The sequence below is a fragment of the Thermobia domestica genome, chromosome 8 (assembly GCF_964235325.1).
Source record: "Thermobia domestica chromosome 8, izTheDome1.hap1.1, whole genome shotgun sequence".
NCBI classification, from domain to species: domain Eukaryota; kingdom Metazoa; phylum Arthropoda; class Insecta; order Zygentoma; family Lepismatidae; genus Thermobia; species Thermobia domestica.
This window is the reverse complement of record NC_137461.1, coordinates 231,089,553-231,115,174: the sequence shown is the minus strand read 5'-3', so window position 1 is coordinate 231,115,174 and position 25,622 is coordinate 231,089,553. Positions and strand designations below refer to the sequence as shown.

The window sequence follows — 25,622 nt, the reverse complement described above, 5'->3', positions numbered from 1 at the left end:
AACGAATAACAAAATTCGTCACTTTTTATACACAAAGGGAGACATGGCAGAATTGATTTATGCCGGCAACAGCTGATTTGTGTCAATTGTGTAAATGCAGGAGTTATGAGCGCCAAAGTTGATTTTTATTTATTGTGGAATATATTTTTCCTTCTGTTTCTGATTTTTGTAGTAGTGTATTTCTTTTTCTTCATTTTATAGAAGAAGTAGACAGAATAGCTAGTAAGTTGCTTGGTAGACGTTCATATTTAAGAATATAATACGCAGCGGTAATGCTAGATTTAGAAATATTACCATACTGTATTGTATTGCTTTGTATTTATTGCGTTCCGTGTATGAAATTTGTATGCAAATCGCTCCTTGGAACACAATATTCAGAAAACAGTAACATGAATAATACATATTACGTCTGCATATAATTAATTGATTGGAATTTATGAAATTACTATTTGCATGAATGATATTAAGTAAAACAATGAACATTGCTTAGTTATTCTAGAATTATGGAGCTGGTCAAGTTTAGGTACACCATTTTTTGCAAAATTTACAGGTAGGGTAATAGTATACAACAGCTCCTCATCGTGTTCCGTACTCGAGGATAGTTCTTACTCTTGCACCACGTACAGAAATGATGATACGTCATGTACAAGTGGTAATAGAACACATAAGAAACCCAGATCATGTTGTACTCACACTGGAATATGCAGTATGAGTACACCGTGATCTGCGTTTCTTATGTGTGCTATTACAACTTCTACATGATATACCATCACGTTTGTACGTAATGCAACAATAAGAATTATCCACGAGCACAAGACATGCAATATGCGTTCAAGTCCCTCCCCCCACGCACATACATAGTGAAATATAAAGTACAAGGGCACTACAGAGGCGCACATAAAGTGCACCATACTCGAGGATAGTTCAAACTCTTGCACCACGTACAGAAATGGTGGTATGTCATGTACAAGTTTCACTCGATAAGTAAATGAAAGTCGCTTTGTTACCCCATTTTCAAGTTCCTAGGTTCTCAATGAATAATCCGTAAAAGACTGAACTTCGTGAGTCCTCGGAAAATGATGAGGACCTGTTGTATACTATATCCCAGCCGTATATAGGAGCAAATTAGTGCAGGCTGCAGAATTAAATATTGAATAATACACTGTTAAACGAAATGAGGGGTTAACTGCTGTATCGCCGAATCAATTTTAGGAAATTTAGCGGGTCAATTGAAGGATTTATTTAAGTTTGTGAGGAAGAATGAGTGAAAATCAGGTAAGGGGAATAGTAAAAGTTAAGAAAGTGGTTGTATTTGTTGGTTGTTTTTGATGTTGTAGGCGGATGGACTATTTCGCGGAGAGGACACTTGTTTTACTATACGAATCCATAGATTGTAAAATGTACAGAAAAATTTGGGCAAGTCTTTAATTTATCCATTTCATATCGAGAACATAGCCCAACCAACCCCTGCGGGGCTTCTAACCCGTTACTACTACTACTACTTATACTATGGATCCGTATAGTAAAACTGCACGCCTAATGACGTGATCGAACGTAATGTAATCCAACCAAATATAACAGAATGAAGTATATTTTGGTACCTTTTTTTCTTCGATTTTCAAATTCGCCGGCGACCGGCGATACAGCAGTAATGCTGAAGTGAGTGCGTATGAGAGATGACTATTTCCTGCCCGCAGAGTATTTCTGCACAGTGTACGAAATCAATATTTTATATTTGCAAGTATAGGTTTACTAATGTACAGGCATTACAAAGGCTGTTGGAAGTCGTATCATTACGAAAACTCACCAGCTTTCACTTCCTTCGCATATGCGTATACTCACCGTCACTGACGCCAGGGTTTGCCCAAGTGAGCCCAGCCCGAAAAAACCACCGGGTTTTTTCGAGATGGACCCACCTGAAAAAACCCACTTTGGTTTTTGAACTTTTTGTTAGTATATTGTTGGTACAACTAAGGTGATTACATTGAAAGTGATTTTTATCAGATTTTGGACTTTCCTGCGCAAATTAGATGCTTTCACGTTAAGGTATACAACAATATAAGACTTTTATAAATTTCTCAATGCTCTGAATGAATTTAAAAAATAATTTTAAAAAAACTTAGCTTGAGGTAATTATGGAACAAATTAATGTATAGATTATGCTTATAGCCTGTTTGAAGTAAGATATGCAATTTTATATTTTAGAAAATACTTTCCGTGAAAAGTGTGCTCGTGACTCGACGACGCTGAGGGACGTTATCCCTCATCGGATTTAAGGCCATAGGTGCCTGTACTACCAGTAAATATGTAGTGCATTAGTAAAACTATTAGTATTATTGTTTTATCACCTTTGATGGTAACACAAGTATTCTTCAGTAAAATTTGGTTTTCCAACAACAACAGTTTAGTTCAGTTATTTGTTGCTACTCTTCAAATAAGCATTTCGCATAATCAACACCAGAAATAGCGTAAAAATTCTTGTCAAATTTAAGAAGCTTAATTGCTCGGGGTTCCGAAGATTACGTAACTCTTACTATTTCAAATGCTGAATTCAAACTTCCTTACTAGTGGAAGTTTCGATGTATACCAAGAAAAAGCTGCATTTAAAAAATAAAAAAAAAAAAAAACGTCGCGAAAGAAGTGCTCGGGAAATTCCCACAATTCAACGCACAAAGCGTCGCAACTGAATAATTCAACAATAACACTATTTATTTTACGCTGGAAGATATTGAATTTCATTTAAGACATTTTGAAACATTTACTTTATAAAACATGAATTATGTCTATGTTAATTGTTTTAAATTAATCTTCTGGAAAGAGCCGTCTTGCAACAAGTGCTCGGGAAATTCCTGTAATTGAACGCACAAAGTATCATAAGTGAACTCCAACCAGTGGCGGCGGTTGGACGTTAAAAGTGGGGGGGGGGCAAGACATGATCTGAATATTTGATATCAATGTTAGTTTTCCTGGCTGCTTGTAACACTTTGTTTGACGAAAGGTTGTATAACTATTAGGATACTGTCTTTTTCAGTTAAAATACCATATATATATCTTGTTTCATATTTTATTAAGTAAATTCACAAGAGCAACGCAAGTAGATACTAGCCCGTTGTACTCTTAAACAACGAAGGTGTAAGAAGAGGTTTGATTCCTTGCTCATGAATATCTGTCTAGAAAATTGTGTGATCAGATTAGGGGCCTATTTAATAACAAATTTGCAAAACAAATAAACAAAAAGGATAATATTAATCAAATAATCATAGTAATGAATAATGAGGCTTGTTTTGCAAAAGTTGTATTGAAACTGGAAATTAATGAACAACTTATATTTTTAGTTTCACGCATGCTGTTATATGTGTTGTTAATCTTACAAGGGACATCACCCAATTGTCCGTAGATATGTATAGGGCTTAGGGCAAAGTCGCATGGTACGTATGACTATGGCGGCAGCCATCTTGAAATCCGCCATTTTGAATTAAGGGCAAGTTTTTTAAACGGGAATAGGGTAATATGATACATAATTTCGGACTAGAATTTAATCAGGAAAACAACGGTGAAGTTAGTTTTAAGATGCGCCCATTTGGTGAAAAGTTACAAGTATATTAATTGTTTAGACTTACTATGTGCGTAAGTCCCTTACCTCCGCTTCTAACCCGCATATTAATGATAATAAGTGGATAAAGGTTTCGGTAATACATATTATGCCTAGAGGGAAGTGATATGATAAGGGTATCATTGACGGCAGCCATCTTGAAATCCACCACTTTGAATTAAAGTGAAGTTTTGAAAACTGAAAACCATAGCATGTGGCACCACATTTTAATAGTAAATTTTCCCCAAAAGCCAATGGTATGCTTATTTTTGTTCTATAGTTAACCAATATGAATTTATGACTCTTCAAATGTGAACGAAACATCCATTATTCGATCTTTCAAATTGGCAACACTCCTAATTTTCATCGCATATTTTAGGATTCTAACTGGCACTTTGCAATTGTTTCCATGGCTCATATTTTCTAAATTTATTTCCTTTTTTATGAGTTGCGATTTGTCAGTTCATGAATAGTGTTGGGATAAGCATCCAGTAATCTTTCTGAATTTTGAAGACTTGCCATGTAATTATTAATTTCATAGGCAATGTAATTATTTATTTCCTATACCTGCCCTTCAAAAACTCGTTTACTGACATGAATCATCGCAGAACGAAAGAACTCCAACTTTGCATTCAGGTAATACCGGAGACGTAGCTTGTAATGAATAGTAGATGAGACGTGAAATAAGTTGAAAATTCACTTCAAAAAAGGAAACGAAATATGATTGTTGTGCAAATCAATGGCCTTTTGTTTTGTTTTATATTTATTTGTTTATTGTATATTTATTTATTTATTTATTTTCTATGGCAATATTTTAGCTAGTCAGACAAAAAAGTCATTCGTTTTCTAGCGATTGTTGTCGATGGTTCATGTTTGTAAGATTTATAATCAGTATTGATCGGGAACACGATTAAGTTACACCTCTTTAGAAACAAGTTACCTGTTTTCATGTTTTGTTCACGGTACAAACAGTGATGGGGAATAGTCATATTATGTCTCTTTGATATTTTCTATCATTGCTGCTGTTCCTTTAAAGTTATAAAGTCGTATTTATTTAAAAAAAAAAATACTGTTTGTCGTTTGCGCAACATGTAGGCTACATTTCATGATAATTTTCAGTTCGTGTTACACCAATTTCTTATAATTTCATTTGTATTTATTTACATCACATAGGTCCATAGGTACCTCATGTACTCTGGGTTAAGATAAATAATTACACTGCCTAGGAAATTAATAATTACATGGCAAGTCTTCAAAATTCAGAAAGATTACTGGATGCTTATTCCAACACTATTCATGAACTGACAAATCGCAAAAAAATGTAATAAATTTAGAAAACATGAGCCATGGAAACAATTGCAAAGTGTCAGTTGGAATCTTAAAATATGCGATGAAAATTAGGAGTGTTGCCAATTTGAAAGATCGAAAAATGGATGTTTCGTTCACATTTGAAGAGTCATAAATTCATATTGGTTAACTATAGAACAAAAATAAGCATACCATTGGCTTTTGGGGAAAATTTACTATTAAAATGTGGTGCCACATGCTATGGTTTTCAGTTTTCAAAACTTCACTTTAATTCAAAGTGGTGGATTTCAAGATGGCTGCCGTCAATGATACCCTTATCATATCACTTCCCTCTAGGCATAATATGTATTACCGAAACCTTTATCCACTTATTATCATTAATATGCGGGTTAGAAGCGGAGGTAAGGGACTTACGCACATAGTAAGTCTAAACAATTAATATACTTGTAACTTTTCACCAAATGGGCGCATCTTAAAACTAACTTCACCGTTGTTTTCCTGATTAAATTCTAGTCCGAAATTATGTATCATATTACCCTATTCCCGTTTAAAAAACTTGCCCTTAATTCAAAATGGCGGATTTCAAGATGGCTGCCGTCAAGGTCATACGTACCATACGACTTTCCCCTAAGCCCTATACGTATCTACATGGTTGTTCTTTCATTAACACTCCGTTTATAAAGGGTAGTAAGGGACATTTGCAGTAATCTCTATTAAGCACATCACAACATTTAAAAATTATTAAAAAATAGAAAACTTGCACCATGGCAAAAATTTCTGTCATCACAAGTAATGAATACATGTCCTCTATCAGCAATAAAAATTTCATTGAAATCGGAGCCGGACAATTGGGTGATGTCCCTTGTTAGAATGACAGTAAATACTACAAGCATATCCTACGACATTTAAAGAAATACTTTTGCAGCTTCCCGAAACATGTTCGCTGCCATTAAGTAGTTTTCACTTTCTTGAAATATATCAAAACTCAGCAATACTTACAGTCACTCCACATTTCAGTTATACAAAATAATCCTAAAACCTAGAATTATGCTGAATTTACTAAATTTTACTTGTATATACAAAACTGTGTATGTACACCCCGAAACTCGTATATTACACTGCAAAATTAATATTCCTTACTAAGCTCCTTCGTGGCTAAGCGGATAGCGTACGCGCCTTAGACGTGGGAAACCCGGGCTCGATTCTCTGGGGCAGCTTACGTGGTTCGGACTCCACGTTGATTATTAACTACCCGTCTCATATAACTTCGCTGCTTAACAGGATGTTAAACGGAAAAATTCAAATACAAATATTTCTTATTATTAGAAACAAGAAAATACATTTTAGGAACTGTCGATTTTTGTGCAATTATAAGAATAAGTTGTGAAGGACTTCTTTTCTTGTGAAATGTTATCTCAATTAGTTTCAGAGCGACTGACTAACATATCGAGCCCTTGCAAGAAGAAATGAAAGTACACTCGAATTGTGGCGCTCCAATAGGTTAATTTTGGGGCCATTTTTAGTGGCAGTTCAAACGCAATTCCTGTAGCTTTCTTAATTCCACGGGAAAACAACCAATACGTATTCATGGAACGACAAATATTTTATGGCACCATTTTTATTCTATGAACCAGTAATACATACCAAACTTTATACTTCCAAATGAAACTATACATTAATGGGTAATTTCAAAAGAGTAGGGGACCCCCTTTGCCCCCCTCCAATCGTCGCCCATGACTCCAACAATAAAACTATTTATTTTGCACTGGAAAATATTTATGTCATATAAGACATTTTGAAACATTTATTTTATAAAACACGAATCATATATCTTTGTTTTATATTAATATATTTGATGTTCATATTTGGCGAACGTCACTGAGGCACCTGGGATGATTCATCTACATTTGTTCGTTCGTCTGCCTGTACCACACATACAAGAGGGTATCACTTTCGGTCTTTAAAGTTTAAATTTTCAGGTTACAAGCACGAGAGACAATTCCTGTATAGATTTTGGCGGCATACCAACGTAAAATTTCAAAATGGCGGCCATTCTTTTTTCAAAATAGCGGATATCCACGGTACAAAGTGCAAGTTTTTCTTCTTTTAAGTTGACATGTTCAGAGTAGAAGCACGAGACACTCTAAATTAGCTGTATATACTTTGGCAGCGATCCAACGTAAAATTTCAAAAGGGCGGCCGTTTTTTCAAAACTGCAGTGAATAGAAAATTGTTGTGACAAGCTGTGACAATGATAATCTTGAAATATAAATCACATTTTAACACTTTTACCCCCAAAACATTGAAATATTTCGAAAAAAAAATCCAAAAAAACCCACATGGGCCCAGGTAGGTTGGGTTTCTTTAAAAAAAACAGGTTTTTTCAAACCCTGGCTCACGCACCCACACGCGAGCCCACCAGCTTTGCCCTAGGCTGACTCGGTTAGATGGCATTCGTACTTTCTAGTTGCCCCGGACACTATATTTATATGCAAACTGTAAAAGAATTAAAATTTTTGAACAATTGAGGAGTTTGATGTAATAAGGGCGTAAGAAAATTTACACCCTTTTTGCATCAAACGCATTTGTGGCTTTTGCCATGCTTGTTTAGCCTCCTGGTAAAATTTGAATTCAGTATCGGAATAAAATGCTGCATATTACATTGCTTTATGTTTAAAAAAAAAAAAAAAAAAAAAAAAAAAAAAAAAAAAAAAAAACTGTTGCTTACATTTTCAACGTCGTTTTTCTCCAAATGCATGTTTCATACTTACGCCCTTATTGCATCAAACACCTCAATTATTTCTGGTCCCCCTTGAATTCCATTTATGTTTATAACTTTTTAATAATTGTATCAACTAAATTATGCTTAAATTTGACCTGCACGGGTGATTCATGTTCTTCATTTAGAAACTCGTACAGTATAAAACGCATCATTTAATTGAATTTTTCTTACTGCCTTCGATTTATTAACATTCCTAATTAATTTGACAGTTTTATGTAATAATATATAATTTTGATATTAGTTTAGGTACTGGTACGCTATTCATAGGAAATACCCGAGGCTTAAACTGAAAGTTTTACGTAAGATTGAAATACATCAGAACAAAAATACAATAAGAATATACGGTCTATGATCTGAAAAATGTAGGCCTACAGTTATGAGTTATTAAGTCATGAAAAGTAACTTGTAAGAAACACGTTTGTGGATGCACCGCACTCTAAGTAATAGAATAATAGAAATCATATGGTAAATATAAACAAGTTAACTCTTACTTACTTTTTTTTTTCTTCTTTAATTTTCGAATATTCCTACGTAATTTAGAGTAAAGTTCTGCAGGTGGCCCCATAAAATAATAAAATTTACAGTAAAATCGATGGAATTATGTGAGATTTAATGCGAAACGAAAAAGATAATGAAAGTCATCACTGTACGATTAATAAATTACGGAGAATAATGAAGTTTAACCTTGAACTACAGCTCCATCGTCGCCAAGCAGTTAGCATACGTGCCTTTGGCGTGCGAGGCCCGGGTTCGATTCTCGGAAAAAAGCTCTTGTAGTTCGGATTCCACAGTAAACTCTACGTCGACGTCCCATATAGCCTCACTCCTGAAAGGGACGCTAAAGTCAAAAATCAAATCAAATCAAATCTTGGACTATATGAAGATGCTTAGTATGGCTATATTAGGGTAACTGACAATGAAGTATGATGTGTCAATGTTTCAAACCCATTGTCTTAGTAGCTAACCTAAGAGGCGTGTGATGCAATAAGAAAAAAAAAAAAAAGGTGCCGATTGATTCTAGGAACACTCGATAGTGCCCTACAACGTATAACACACTTTCAGGGTAAAGTTCAGTGGATAGCAAGAAAATAAGAAGGTGGAAGATTCATTTTCCCATGTCATGTTTAGTTGTTACTGTCAAATATTATTTTCATGTTTTACCCAATTTTTCTTAAATATGTATACATGGGTTTCGTTCCGCAGATTGCGCCAGAACTACTTTTAAAATTTGCAGGAGCTCCAACCATTTATAGTAAATATGCTACCTCACCAGCACCACACAAACGTTGCACATGCTTATGTTCAGATACCGTTAAGAGTGCATTACAGTAAATGTTCAAAATGTCCCCTCCTGCCTGAATGCAGATTTAAACGCATCGGTGCATAGAGGCACGAACGCGCTCCCAAGCTGTAGGGCTATTCCGTATTCTCTGGTAAGCTGAGTCGATATGAATATGGAGCGTTTCCTCAGCATCTACACCAGATTCATGAGGTAATCTTTAAATATCCCTACAGATAGCAGTCCAGGGGATTGAGATCCGGTGAACATGGAGTCCAAGCAACTGATTCTCCACGCTTAATCCATCGAGCAGGAAACACTGCATTTAGATACTGGTGCACTGTAACACTGAAATGAGGGGGCGTCCGTCAAGCATGAAATGCAATGATGGACGCAGTGCCAAGGACAAATTATTCACTGTGGTGAATGGGTTTCCAGGAATTATCGATAGGTGTTTCCCGTAAATCTCTGCGAGAGTATGTACGGGTCTAGTTAAGTGTCACCGATACCCGTGCTCTCACATGGAGCGTAAAATGTTGTAGATGTCAACTGGACTAATCGCGTCCCGGGATAATACTGGGATTATCATCCGTCTACCCATGTACATAATGGTAATTGAAGATGTCCTCTCGCGTGAACTACACCTCATCTGTGAGTACTATGCAAAATGGAGAAAGGAGATTAACATCATACTGCTAGAAGTAATGCTGGCAAAAACATACACACGGCGGATGAACGGCTGCTGGTAAATCCTGGACTCACTGTAGGTGGTATGGATACAGGTTCTTTCGACGACAGACGCGCCTATATCTGCATGTGGTTCACATGTAGTCGCCGAACTAACCATCCTGTCCTACACACAGAATTTTCTCACATAGCATCTAGAATCCAATTTTTCCGCCTCGAGAGTCGTTGTTCTTGGTCTACTCCTGTTTTCAGCAGCAAAGGACGCAAAACTACCATGTTCACGAAGGCGGCGATGGATAGATTCAAATATTTTATATTTGTGGTATCTGCTGGTACAGCTGCCGTGCTTTTCTTGCATTTCCATTCGCAAACTCGTATGCGAAATGCATATCGGCTAATCCTGTATGAGTGTGCATGTTGCGCCCGTGTACATTTCTTCTACAAACTAGTATTCTGTGATTACCAGTATGCACTTGTTCCACAACCACGTCTTCTTCTGTTCTATAAGCAGGTCTTCAGTTCCACAGTACCGGTACCATTTATATCCACTTTTTAGCCGCGTCTTCAGTTCCGCAACACCATTCGCAGTCACTTTTAACTGCGTTTTTGTGCCACAATATTACTTTCAGACAGTTTTAGGCACGTATTCTTCTGTTCCCTCACTACTGTTACCTAATCTCACGCTCCCTCTGCAATGCCGGCGTCTACAGCTTCACACTCCTGTGACAGACGCTATGTTTTAAATTAGATTTAATTTAAGCACACTACGCTATGGATCTTCGAGTAATATTCTTGTGGTGGTCATGTTGCTTCCATAACTGACAGAAGAACATCTTGCGTTCAACATTTCTCTAGTTCCTTTGCTGGTTGTACCTCCTGCACATTATTTCTTAAATGATTTCTGGTTATGTAATTGCATTTGTGAGTGTGTTTGACCCAGACGCTTGTGGTACGGGTGTGCGTGTGTGTATGTCTGCTAAGGGGAATTCATAGAGTGAGCGTTCACACGAACCTTGCTTCTTCACACGAACCTTGACTTGAGTTTTCCTCAGTTCCTCCAGGTGAATGCCGGAATGGTACCTTATACTTGGTCCTCCCCAGTCTCATGCTGAGCCTTAGATGCTTAAAACGCAAGTTCAAATTCAAAGTCGTGAATGTGCTTTTGTCGCTGCAACGCTGATAGTAGTGGATAGATAAGGAAATAAACGTACAATTTTTTGTTCATGATTTTTGAGTCTTTTTTTTTTTTTTCGTGCTTTTTTGTACGGGTCAACGCAATGGGTACAAATGTGGCTTCGTTAGAGTCTGTGGTCTATATTCTGTCCACTGATATATCAGTCATGGCTTCCTGCTCTTTATCGGGTAAACGTATAGGTATGTACATTTGAAAAGAGCAAATCTCCAGGAATCTTCTAATACGAGAGCTCACCAGAAAAGTTTAAAATTGATAAAACATATCTGTGAGTATAATGGTGCATTCGGTCCCGGATGCTATTCCTAGTGAGAGAGCATTGATTGCATTATGGTGGTTCGAATTCCACTTTACAACTGTAGATCCACGCCTCATATATCCTTGGTGGTGAAAATTGAGGTTAAAGTCCAACCAATCCAGGTTGTTGCATACGCAGGTACTTCTTCGTTTGAAACACTGACACGTGGTGTTCTATCGCTGATTTAAATACTATGGCTTTATACTTGCTTTCATATAATCTAACATTACAAACTTCTTTTTGCTAATTGATCACCTACAGTGATGACCTCGATTGCCTTTTTTGTTAGACTCATTGTTAAATTTGGTCTAATTCTATTACTTTTTCTGTAAATTTTATATTTCTTTTCTGTCATAAACGGAATTTAACCTGACCTTAATTAAAATTAAAGGGTCTAGTTCATTAGTTGGTATCCCTAGTCTCATTGTTAAGAAAATAGTTCAGTGAAGGTGGTGTGTTACGTTGTCATTTTTAAATTGTTAGACATAGTTAAATATTTATTATAATAGTAATGTTGTTATTTATCTTCTGTCGGAGGAAGGAGGGGTGACTACTTACTATTAGTCTTACCTTACTTTGTCATCGAAATCTGCTGTTTCACTTGCTTCTCCTTTTGGGGAGTGGTTTGTTGTTGAACGAATACACTCTTCGGGAGAGCAACGTTTTAGTAACTTGTTCATATCTATTAAAAGAAATTTAGTTTCAAGGTTACTTTTGCTGTTTATTCATTGATTTCTATGGTTGCCCTAACTCCACTACGAATATTTTGATCCAAGTTATCACGTATTTCTAGATAATGTATTTGTCTTAATTGACAGTAAATTGATGGGTCATTTTTTTGTGATAATTCATAGTTTTAAAGCATTGTGAGTGGTTGGTGACGTAATGTCATCAGATGTGTGTATGTTATGTGTGTGCCGTGGTGATGGTGTGGGTTAATCAGTCTCAGGATAGCTTAGCACGTAATGTTTGTTCTACTATTTGTCGAAGGTCGATGTTTTAATTTTGTGAATCATTTTCTTAGCTTTTATTGTTTTAATTCATAGCGTGTATGAGTCGAAATTGGTTACTCGGATATTGAGATAATGATATTTTAATTGTATTTTTGGAAGCAGATCCATGAAAATTAGAATACAAAGTATTACGTCATTCCTGTGTTACAATCGTTTGCACTGCACTACTTAAAATTAATTCGTTTTTTTTATATAGGTTTCTTTCTTTTCTACATTTAATTTTGGCGATTTTCTTTAAGAAATATAGGGGGCGCGGTGGCTCAGTGGTAGAGCGTTCACCTCTGGTGCTTGGGGTCCCGGGATCGATCCCAGCCCCCGCCAAGTGAACTTTGTGGTGGACAAACACCGTGCTTGTGGGTTTTCTCGGGGTTCTCCCGTTTCCTTCCACTTTCTTCATTCCATCATTTTACTCATCTCTCATCATCACCGTCTCCTTTAGCCTAACCGGCATAACCGTGGGACGTAAAACTCAAAGATTTCATTTCATTTCATTTTAAGAAATATAATTGAATCGTCACTGTTTCGCTATGCAGATAACACTTTGAAATGTTATTACACCGTGTGCTTGGATTTTATCAGAGTTCTTCCGTTTCCTCTCACTTTCTTCAATCCACCATTTCATTTATTCTCATCACCACCGTCTCGTTAACCTAGATGGCATAATCGTGCATGTCAAACTGAAGTATTTCATTTCGTTTTGAGTATTTGTTTATTTTAGCATTTATTTTAACGGGTTATCAACTGTTTGGTAACTTTGAAATAAAGAGAAACTGTCTTAATATAAAGATGAATGAAATGAGTGAAGGATATAGCTTATTTATGTTGCTTATATTATCATGTTAATATTCAATGGTTGATTTTTCAGATGTGAATACAATTATTCTTGAGAGAGAGATTTCTTAATGATATGCATAGTTCCTCAGAATAACTGAACAATTAAAATAGGTTATAGACTCCTCGGTAGAAACAAAAAACCAAGTTAGATGAGTCTCAATATTATTAATATAAGGTTACATTGAATTTAATTAATTCATTGAAAAAGGAAGTTACAAATTTAATAAAATACAGAATTTATGAATTTAAACAATTAAAGCCTGTCTTGGAGGAAGACCTCCATGCACTGAACTTCTTGTATATTGCTTCTTTACATAATTGAATCAAAGGTTTACTTACAGGATACTTGAAAGATTAAACAATCAGTTCATTCTCACTATGATTTAGACTCTAGTGGTCAACGAACTTGACTATACTGAGAAAATTGACAATAACGACGCTGTTGACGTTTCTGATAAATCTGATCTTTTATTTATTTCTTGATTAGTTTATATATTTTTGTTTTAGCCTTTCACTGTATGAGTTCCTTGTTTGTGTTTGTATTTTTGTTATTGTCACTTTCATCTTTCAGATTTCACTTCCTTGAAAGTGAATTTACTTGTTTATAGAAACTTAGCCTGTTTCTTTTATTTTTAAGTACAAAAATTCTAATATATATATTTTTTTAAATTTCGTTACACAACTAACAGACTTTACCCAAATTAATACTAACCTTGTATCCCAAAAAATGTGTCATAATAAATTATTTCAATTCTCTGTGGGGTTTTCGTCAGTAACTCTTTTTCCCGCTGTTTGCTTATTGTGGAATATTAATCTACGTTGAAGACATCCTTGAATTACCAAATAAGATAGTGAAGAAAAACACATACATGTTTGTATACTTTGTAAAACTTTGCATGTCTTATCCATAGGGCTTTTATACTTTAGAAATGAATTATAAGCTATTAAATTGTAAAAGTTTTATTTGCATGGTATGCTACTAATAACGATAGACAATTTTGCACGGTTAAAATACATGTTCTTTCAAGGGAACTTCGCAAATATATTTACATTTACATAAACATTTTTTCTTGGTACACAAGCAGTATTCTTTCTAAGCACAGACTTCTGAAACAGCGTAACATTTGACAATTAGTGTTTTTATATAGAGTACGGAAGCGTTTAATTTTTCGTTAATTAACAAAGGAGACTATATGTTAAAAATTATCTCTTCAAAATTCTTTTTACCTCTTTTTGCAAGGAGATAGTGAAAAATATACATGTAAATCTTCTTGCGAAGTTCCTTTGGAAGAACATATCGCCTGTTTATTTCAAGAGTGACATAACTCAAAAATCGCCCTTATTGACTTATGGGCAAAAAATGAAAACTAATCTTGATGTGTATGTGCTTCCTAAAGTGGGTTGTAGGGAGCACTTGTGTCGTTCTTGCGCCAATTCTTTTTCAGCGTCTTTCGAAACGATCAAACGCTTCTCCTAAAAACGTTAGGAATTTTGAGTTATGTCACTCTTGAAATAAACAGGCGATACGTGTTTTAACTCTTCTTTGCTTTATAGTTTGCATCCATGACCATATGGATTATATTTTTCCATGTGCTACATTTTCTTCATTTTATAATTGCGCTATTCTTGCATAATCACAGACTCCTTTTGGCCTACTAGACAAGGTGTCAAAAGATAGATTTTGTATACTTTTTTATTATTATTCCATTACTTTTCGCTTCAATTTTGTCCATTCCATATTTCTTTCTACGTTTCATTTTGTTTTGCTTTTAGAACATGTATGAAATGTAATAGTGATGAATGATATATTAATACGGTAATAATTATTGCTAGTAGTGCTGTGCATTGTACAATCGGGAGATTTTTTTTAAACCACCATAAAACGATTTCAGCCCGAATGAGCGATGCAAGGGCTCGAATAATATATATTATAATAATTGAAACAAATGAACTTTTTCCTCAGCATTTTTTGCCTGAGAAATCTTGGGCTTTTTAAAAAATACTTTAATTTTAGTGGAGAGATAAAAATACGTTGCTTTCTTATTTTCACATTATCTATCTATTAAAATGCTACAGTACCAATTAAGCTCTAACCTATAACCTTAGCTTTCAAACCTTTAAATTACGGTTATTTGTAATTTCACGTTTATAACAAAGACAAATATTTTTAAAAGGGTGTACTTTAAATAAATTACTTAAAGAAATATTTTTCACAAAGTTTATCCTTTTAAATTATTGTTCAAAGGCCTTTGCCTTTAATAAGCCTTCTCCGAAATAAATGCAAATGAATTGTGCTGCCATCTTTGGAGCTCTTTTAAACTACGCGTGTATGTTTGTGGCCTTTTCAACAATGAGATCTCGGAAACTACAGGCTCTAGAAAGATGACGTTTTCACTGATCGATTGGAAATTTAGCGTAGATTGTCCAGTTCTAATTGAATATTAAAAAAAAAACATGGCCATTATTTCTTTATTACATTTTTTAAGGATACGCTGGAAGCGTTGAAATTAAAAAAAAATCATATCCTATGTGTTATACATTCCAACACCACAATGTTGTATATTGGGGTTGTATATGTCTCAGGCGTTTGTTCCATGGCCAAATAATAGTGAAAAAGGAAGGATAACCATTTCTCGAGTCTTAAGATAAATCTTTATTTTTTGAGTGTTTTGCCTAATGAACACCATATATAACTGACATTATAATTAATTGTATATGTAATGTATTTGCTTATTACATACTGCATGCAAGAAGAAAGAAAACACTGGTCATACATGAATTAGAAACTCCAACCGGAAGTAGGCTCAAATCTTGCAAACGGTGCGAGATTTTGAGAAAAAGTAATCGAAAAAAATCTCCCCTTTATGATACCCATTGCCGATTTTTTAAAAATCAAGACGTCTTTCACTTGTGTCTGTAAAGGGACATGTACATATGTTGTGAGAAATGAGAAGGAGATTTGTGCTCATATGCGAATGATGCGCTGTGTAGAGAGTGCAGGTTCAGCTAGTAACAAGATAAAATAATAATAATAATAATTACTACATTCTTAAGAGAAAATTCTGAGGAAAAAAAATTGAGAGTTAACCCTCCACTACAATTTATTTTCTAAATTCTGATAATTGAAGTATAAGTTATAAAAGTGTATTATGGATGGTTTATCATTATATAACTTTTAAAACATCAATATAGTAACCCTAAGTGATGGTACAATCGTTTAAATTTTATGACGAGTGTAGCTTACCATTGTGCGATTTGCACCAGGAGGCCATGACAAACTCGACTCGTCATTCAGTGCAAGAGGTTAAAGAAATATCGGCAATTTCGTAAATTAGAAAAAGTCAAAATCAATGGACTATTTGGTTTTCTACCAGGTGCATTCAAGTTATAACACCTCCAGTTTTTTCCGCAGGACTAGTAACAGATAGAAAAGTGCTATTTGTTTTAAAATACGCGAGTACTCTTTGTCAATGCGTGACAGATGGCAACATCGTACAGCACACTGAACTCTAGCAGCAGCAGTGAGAATAATGACTGTTTTTCATACTTACGATACCCATCGTTTTCTCCATTTGCGTGGTGTGACACCGCTTGAAATTCACCGCCAATTGAGTGAGACATGTGTTGATTTTTTTATGCATGTGTCAAATGTGCATTCGTGGGTGCGACAGTTCAAAGAAGGCAGAACGTCATGTAACAACAAACCGAGACAATCTCGGTCTCGCACAAGCCGATCTGACGACATGATTGAACGAGTGGAGAAACTTGGTTTCGAGAATAAGTCCCTCCAAAGTTGGCATTTCCGTGAGATCTGTGCACACTGTCGTTAAATCGGCTTGTACTAGGTCGAGATTGTCTTGGTTTGTTCACGCTCTGCCCATTTTGAACTGCCGCATCCACGAACGCACATTAGACACATCCATGATACCATAATCACATATGTCCCACTCAACTGGCGATGAATTTCAAGCGGTATCAGACCGCACAAATGGAGAAAGCGAATGACTACACGGTGTTCTTGTAATGAAAAGGTCGCAATTTTATAAGTATCGTAAGATCAAAAGCAGTCATCACTCTCACCCTGCCGCTAGTATTCTGTGTGCCGTACGGTGCTGTTATCTCTGTCACGGATTGCCAAGGACTGCTCGCGTATTTTAAATAAACAGCACATTTCTATCTGTTACCAGTCCTGAGGGGGGAAAAAAATTAGAGGTGTTATAACTTGAATGCACCTCGTAGTTCGATTGAGTTGTTTATGGAGCTATTAGATTAACGTTCAAAGACAAAAATGTTTAATAAAGAGGATGTTAGTATTAGCAATAACTGTTCTGGAAATGTTATAGATTTCATTAAAAAAAAAAAAATATCATTTAACATATATAAATAAACTAAAACTTCATTATAGCTATATATAAAATTCATTGAGGCCCCTAAAATATGAGGAGGAGAACGTTTAAAATGCTATCTCCAGGTTTTTATTTCAAAAAGTTTTAACACTATATACTAGTAAAGAAAGAAGGAATTTAGTGAACAATGTGAATAACGGATGTTAAACTAACATCATATCAGAAACAGCCATTTTTAGCTTTAATTTTGTAAATTGACCACTCTGAAGCTCAGGGTAAAATGTTACCCAAATTACAAACGAGATGTAACAAAGGTTTTATACCAAAACAATCCAGATTGAATTTAGGCAGCCAGTTTTACACGTATATCAAGATGTATAGCTTCCAGGTACTTGCTAAGATGGTAAGGTAATAAAAACGACGTTTGGGATGTGAGTGTTGCATAACTTGTTGGCTACAATTGCAATGTCAGTTTGGAAACCAATCAAAACAGCTAATCCTTGTATTAAACATAGGTCTCAGAAGTAGTGGATATTGTAAAAGCGCTTTCTTAAATAAACCACATCGGGAGACAAAATGTTACTTGAACAAAAGAAAATCGTAAAAAAAGTTTAAAAAAAGCTAATTTTCCGTTTTTTTCACATCTCTAGTCTCAACGAATGTGAATGATTCCTAAGCTATCAAGAATACATGCCATGCTTCATGAACATTTGATTTCTAAAACTGAAGTTTTTAAACTTCGATGTGAGTTCACCATTTCTCCTAACTGATTTCAACGATAAGCAATAGACATTATTAGGTACCAGACTTATGTTGCATGAAAATGAGATAATGTTTAGGAGATTTACCATTAAAAATACTTTATTAATGTTGTTTCGAACCTTCAAATAGTTTGATTCTAGCTCAAAAAATGGCTCCACCATCATCTATGTTATTATATGGGAAAATATGCATAAATATAATTATGAAAATATCGAATAATTAAAGAAATCAACCAAAACCAACTAAGTAAGCAAACCGAACCCATCAATAACTAGGGGATGTTATGTATAAATTTTCCATATTATTGAGCCTGTCACTGTTGGAGGCAACAATTATTTATGAAACAATAAAAAAAAATCGATTGTGTTCGATCAGAAGACAATTAAACATTGTTTCAGCACTCATTATAAAGATACCTTGGGAACTGTATTTGTGAAATTTCCATATTTTCTTTTTAATCATTGTTGCGAAAAGGTATCTAATTACAGCAAAGTTAGACTTTCTTAGTTCATAATAAAAGAAACTAACTATTAACTTTTCAGAAGGACTAGTTCAAAACTTTTCAAAGCTTTCTTCACACTAAACAATTTTTGTACTTATTATGAAAAGCCATTGTTGCAAGAGTTCAAAAAACAGAAGAGAGAACTACAAATTTACAATTCAAACTGGATTCAATTTCTCACCTTTTTATTGTAGAAAGCGGCGATCGTTTTCAGTACCATTCCAAGTACGAACATCTGCAGAAAAGTATTTGTGCAATTTCGATATATTACTTGTAACCACTGTTGGAAGCAAATACATTGTCGCGAAACGAGATGTAACTATTTCAGAGTTAGACTTAGTTTGTAATAAAAGAAAAAGGTTCAGAGCGACTAATTCACAAGTTTCCATAGCCTTTTACTCAATAAACGTTCTTCCTAACTATTATCGATTTTTTTTTTTTAAATCTAAACACAACATTGAACTACAAATTTACATTTTAAACGAGATTAAAACTCTCCCCGATTGTATCGTAGATGGTGTTTTTCTTCTTCTTTTTTAACTCCCAATAAAGATATGTAGAGAAATGTGTTTGTTGGATTTTAAAATTTTCCTTGTAACCATTGTTGGAAGCAAATATAATTGTGAAATGGAATACAACTACCTGTTACTAGACTTAGATTATAATAAAAGAAAAATATTCAGAAAGATTAATTCATGAGTTTCCATTCTCACTAAACACTTTTCATAGCTATTATCGAAGAGCCATTGTTGCAAAAGAATTCCTAAACACAAAAATGAACTACAATTTTACATTATAAACGAGATTAGACTTCTTGTCTATTTTATTTTATTTTATTTAAGTATTCCCAGTAAAGATATCTAGAGAAATGATATTTGTGAAATTTTAAAATTTTCCTTCTAACGATTGTTGGAGGCATTTATATTGTTCCGAAACTGGATCTACGAGGTGTGACACACACACAAGACGGATTCAATAAATCATTGTACTTACAGAATCAGTTCTCCGGGACATTATCACCTTCAAAGTAGGCCCCTTCAGCATTCACTCACTTCTGCATTCGGTGCTGCCATCGCTGGTAACAGTTCTGGAACGAAGCTTTTGGAAGACCCTTCAGGAGATTCTCCGTTTTTGCCTGAATGTCTTTAAATGAGGTAAGATGGGTTCCCTTTAAGCAAGATTTAACTTTGAAAAATAAAAAAAAGTCGCATGGAGCCAAATCAGGTGAATAAGGAGGATGCCCCATCACAGTAATGTTTTTGCTGGTCAGAAACTGCTTAACTGATAGGTCCGTGGGAGCGGCTGCATTGTCTTGGTGCAACAGCCATCCATCACGCCACAACTGTGGCCTTTTTTCCTAATTTTTCACGAAGTCTTTTTAGTACTTCAATGTAGCAGTGTTGATTAACAGTCTGACCACTGGAAACCCACTCAATCATTACAATTCCATAAATGTGGAAGAAGACAATTAATATTGCCTTGAATTTTCATTTTGACATGCGTGCACTGTCCCTTCCCCCTGAAAACCGCTTACGCCCTTCAAACATACGTGTACGAGACAACGTTTCATCTCCATAAGCCTCGGTTAACATTTGAAATGTTTCCGTGGCTGATTTCTTAAGTTTCACAAGTTGATTCGCTGTTCGGTTTTTACATTAGACATTTTTCCGGCAGAATGCAGTTGCACGTGTTCGCTCAAGGACGCAGTACTCCCAACTGGTGTGATCGGTTAAGTCGAAACTGGCCGCATGGGTAGAGGAGGTATGTGGGATGACGTGACCAAAACTGTTGTTGCCATCTCCACCCTTTTTTTCAGGCCACACATTTAGACTCTTTGTAGTGCCCTTTCTTCCGCCGTTCTGGTACGGCGCAGGCAATCCCACAATAAGTGTTATGGTTAACATTAAAGCATCGGACTTCCGAGTGCTGATTCGTTGCCAACGTAGGACAGGCTAACAAGGAAAGGAAACAGGAAACTAGAATTGAATAAAGTACATCAGGAATGAATACACAGTGCGTTCCATGAGATAAAGATGAAAATCAAATACAACCACGGATTATTGGGCTGCTTTTATTACCGTCACTGTATATAGCAAACTATTGTCTCATCACATCGGCTACAGTTAACACGGTTATACCAGTACGATCATAATGATGTAAACATTTATACATGTCTCCAAATTTCTCCACATTAACATTTAAATTACATAACAGCATTCCTGTTCTCGATATGAGTCATCCACCAATACATATAATTAACATTTATTCAGTATATGTCATCAATCAATCCTTTAAATCATCGTGTTTCATCATATACATACACCAATACACATTTATATTATATTTATACTAACTTCGTCGCGTAACAGCAGAAGGACGATCATTTAGTACAGGAAGCAAATTGATTCATTCAACATGGCAAGCACAGTAATGTATTAAACAAGTGTACAGGCATCCGCTTTGTTATTTGGATTAACCAAAAATATATTATTTTCCCTGATGTTATTTATAAACAGAAGAGAAGACAATCCAGTTACGGGATCCTCACGGATTCCCGACTATTGAGTCTAGTACCACATATTTATGTTATTTTTCCTCTTGAACTACATTACTAAATATACAGTTATTTCTATTTTTAATCACTAATTGCGAAAAAAAAAAAAAAACAGAAAAATGTCAATTCAACAGAAGAAAGCGAAGATAACTGGCTATAATTTCTTGGCCATTAACGCCAATACACCGGTGGCGTAGATTAAATATAACCCAACATTAACTTATATAACGAAATAACAGAAATAATGGCATGAATGCAATATTAACAATAACTAATATGCCCTTGCAAATGGTAAAGGGCACATACAAAGAACAATAATCCTATACTGTAATGGAGACCAAACGGGTCCATTACATCTTTTTTTTTTTTTTTTAAAAAAAAAAAAAAAAAAACATTTCTTCTTAATAAACACTCTTTGTAGCTATTATCGAGAAGCCATCGTTACAAAAGACATGAAAAACAAAGACTGAACTACACATTTACACTTTAAACGAGATTCGACTTTTTGCTCATTTTATCATAGAAAGCACTAATTATTTTTTGTAGTTTTTTGAATAAAGATATCTAGGTAACTACTGTATATTCGTGGAATTTCGATATTGCCGTTGTTGGAGGCACGTATATTGTTGTAAAGCTGCATGCAACTACAAAGTCACACTTACACTATAATAAAAGAAAAAGATTCGAATATTTTCAGAACGACTAATTCATAGGTTTCCAAAGGCTTATTTCTTACTAAACATTTTTGTAACTATTATCAAAAAGCGATTGTTGCATTACAACAGTTAAACTCAAGACTGAACCACAAATTTACCTTGTAAACAGGATTCGATTTCTCGCCCATTTTATCGTAGAAAGCGGTAGTGTTTTTTACTACTCCAAGCACAGGTATCTACACCGTACAGACACCATGAGTGTAGGCTTTGTGAAGCTTCTACCGTTTCCTCACACACTCTTCGTTCAACAATTTCATTTATTTCTCAGCATCACCGTCTCCTTTAGTCTGCATGGCATGACCGTAGAACGTAAAACAGAACGTTGATTTTAATGTCTTGGCATTGTGAGTACACTCATAACACAAAGAAGTAAATTAGTATATTCTAATTTAACCTGTTTCCTTGATTACCTACAACCAATAAACTTTTTTTTTTTTTTTTTTTTTGTAGCATATATGTTTATTTCATTCTGTCAAAGCTTGAAAGTTTTAATTCTTCAAGCTTCTTTATTTCTAGTTTTTTTTTTAAAGAATTTTTTTTTTGTCTTCTTTTAGAATCTGCCTTGAGTAACAGGAATTTTCTAAATATTTTTGTAAATACTAAGTTCATTTTCGACAGCCGTCAGAGCAACTAGACTATGCTCATGTAAATTTTCAACAAGCAAGTTTTCATTAAAAAAAAAAAGTCACTGCAGCGTTCCCATGGAAAATATCAAGTTGCAGTGTCAAGAAAATATCAACTTCATAATTGCAATAATTCCGAATAAGGTTCGTTTCCTAGCATTATGGAAGAATAAAAATTGTCAAGTCTTGAAGATGGACATGTATTTTGTAAAGATATTTAAAGTTCAATTCTAATTAAGATGTAATGGGTTACACTGTAGCTCAGTGGTAGAGCGCTTACCTTTGGTGCTTGGAGTCCCTGGTTTGATCTCCGTCCAAGTAAGCTTGTGGTGGACAACATCGCGCAAATGTATTTTCTCGGGCTTCATGTGTTTCCTCCCTCATTTTTATTCCATCAATTCTTCATTCGTGATTCACTTGCCTTAATCATTGTCTCTCTCAGCCTAAAGGGCATCGTCGTGGAACGTTAAAGTGAAAGATTTAATTTCTTTTAATTCTTGAAGATGTAAGTTAATGTGCATCATTACTTAGCAACTTACTGTTGCTCATTCAGCTTTGAGTATTGCAGAAACAAAAAAAGAAAAATCCCATGGCTCTTCTGTGAAATTAGCAATTCCCCTCACTCTCGGCACACTTTAAAGCATTTCCGTGACTAGTTTTAATTTCTGTGACTTTCCAACTCAGTGTGAACCGCGTGTTACAAAGTTTACTATGAAATATTTTTTTAAATTGCAAGAAAAGTATAAATTCACCCCTCATTACTAACTCTTTCGACATCAAGCAGTGGGCATTATTAGGAAGCCCTTGCGAAAATGTACGTCATATTGCAAAAAATTACATATCTTTTATTAAAGTTACATAAAACTTTTTTTTTTCTAATCGTACGAAGGAAAATAAATTCGTGTTGTTTTCCTTGACTGATTTAAACTTCATACAGATGGTTAGTAAACCTCGGAGAAAATTGTATGCCATATTGCATCAAATCGATTTTTTTTTAAGGAAATATATGTTAACTTTTTTTTCTTTCCTTTTGAGATGGAGTGAAATTCAGTCGCATGCTTCTAATTTCATCCCCAGATAATAGGAGTAAGTCTTAAATATCAAAGGACAGGTTGTGTTTTATAAACTCTGGAGAATTTTTACTAAATTTACCCTGAATGTATTTAATAAAATTAAGAGTAAATTCACTCCTTTTTCCCGACCGAGTTCAAGTCCAAGCACTAAAGATAACCTGACAAGCTTTAAAGAAAATGTTTGCTTTATTGGGGCTTATAATTGAAAAATTGTTTTAATTTTCATACGCGAAAATCTCCGAGTTTGAAGTGAATTTATGCCTTTTCACGCCCCCCGCCCGATACTCTGCTTACTGTGCGCGAGGTCTCGGCTTCAATGGCTAGTTGAATACTTGCCTGGTCTTGAAAAGGGGTGTGAAACTTTAAGAAACTTTATTCTTAACCGATTTAAACTAAAATCAGTGGATAATTAAAAATGAAATGAAATGAAATATTTCAGTTTATTGTCACATGATTGTGCCCTTTAGGCTGAGAGAGATGATGATTAAGGCAAATGAATGATGATGGAAGAATTGGTGGAAAAGAAAGCTCACGAACACAATGTTGTCCACCACAAACTTTTCACTTCGCCGGGGATCGAATTAGGGACTTTCCGCACCAGAGGTATGCGCTGTAGCACAGAGTTGAGGGATTTTAATTTTGACAATGTAGAAAACATACATAGATCATATTGTGACAAAATCGAATAATTCTTACGAGCGTAATGCTGAAAAATTGTTTTATTACTACATTATTTACATTTCGAACGTGCAACGTAAGGCTGAGTTTACTTTCTTCTTCTGCATGAAATTGAACCACAAACAATAGAATTACTTCCTACGATCGGAGAAAGGCATATACCAAGTTTCATTAAAGTCAAGTGAATTTTATTAAAGTTAACGTGGAACATACAGGCGACACACCTCGTATGCTGGTCGACTTAAATAGTTTAACTTCGCTTACGCTCGCTTCAACAATGTAAATGTGTAACCGTTCATTAAATAAACGTATCAATCTGTAATGCACACCACAGAAAGTTGTAGAATGTTGAAGTTAGAATATTTATGTTACCTAGTGCATTGTTGAGTAAAGCTATTTTTTAAATTTCAAATTTAGTTTTTGATGTATTGTCTCTTCCAGTTCATTATATTATGATTGAATAAAATGCATAAGAAAATAGTTTATTCATAAAATAAAATAACAAAAAAATAAGCATTTGTAAGATATGGAGTTGAAAAAAAGTTTTCTATCTTTTTTTTCTTTTTCAGGTGTAATACTTTCTTTGTGTTCTGTCATTGCGTGGCAGTCTCTCTCGTCATGAAAACTAACTTACTATAAGTCGTTACTATTATTAAACTCCTAAGAAATGTGTCGGATGGAAACGCTGAACTATAAAATTGAAGTATTATGTTTGAAACAGCATGTAGAACAATACTTAAATACTAACCCTATGTTACATACATCCGTAATCCTCTGATTTAGTCATATGCTGTAGTTTTTTTTTTTTTATGTTGTCATTGTTATTATCCCTTGTTTGTCTTCACTTAACTGCTCTTTAACGTTAATTTGGATGCTGACATAATCAATAATGTCAAACGTGCAATGTCCTATCAGTAATACTAACATATAGACAGCATTAAAGCAAAATATGGCTAACGGACTACCACATTTTTTAAAGTGACCGTTAATCTACCAGTTAGTGTCTTTTGTATACCATAATACTGATATGTTTGTCTCGTTGTACTAACCACGTAATAATGTTGTATGTGTCCGTGTTCGTGATTTTGTACTAAAAGTAATTTCTTTGTACGTAATTATATTTTTATGTAAATGTTTTAAGAAATAAAATTTTGATTCATATATAGTGCAGTACATTGTTATCTTTTTAGAATTGTTTACTACCCTTTCCATTTTGTGCAAAATACCATTATCGGTGTAGTTAATTCTTAACCCCTTGGGGATCCGGGTTTTGGGGGTATTTTTTAGACTTTCAGTCAAGCAGCTACTGCATCGTTACTATTTATCCTAGGATCATGGTTCATACCTCATTCTCTTCAGAATGGAGCCGGCTTTCAAATGGTA

At 34.8% G+C, this 25,622-nt stretch overlaps 1 long non-coding RNA gene across 1 annotated transcript; it reads left to right on the top strand.

The window, feature by feature from the left end:
* Positions 1-34: 34 nt before the first annotated feature.
* Positions 35-25,409, top strand: LOC145693485 (uncharacterized). The gene is made up of 2 exons (XR_014132794.1): positions 35-222; positions 24,809-25,409. It is a non-coding gene; the product is annotated as an uncharacterized LOC145693485 (long non-coding RNA).
* Positions 25,410-25,622: the final 213 nt, after the last annotated feature.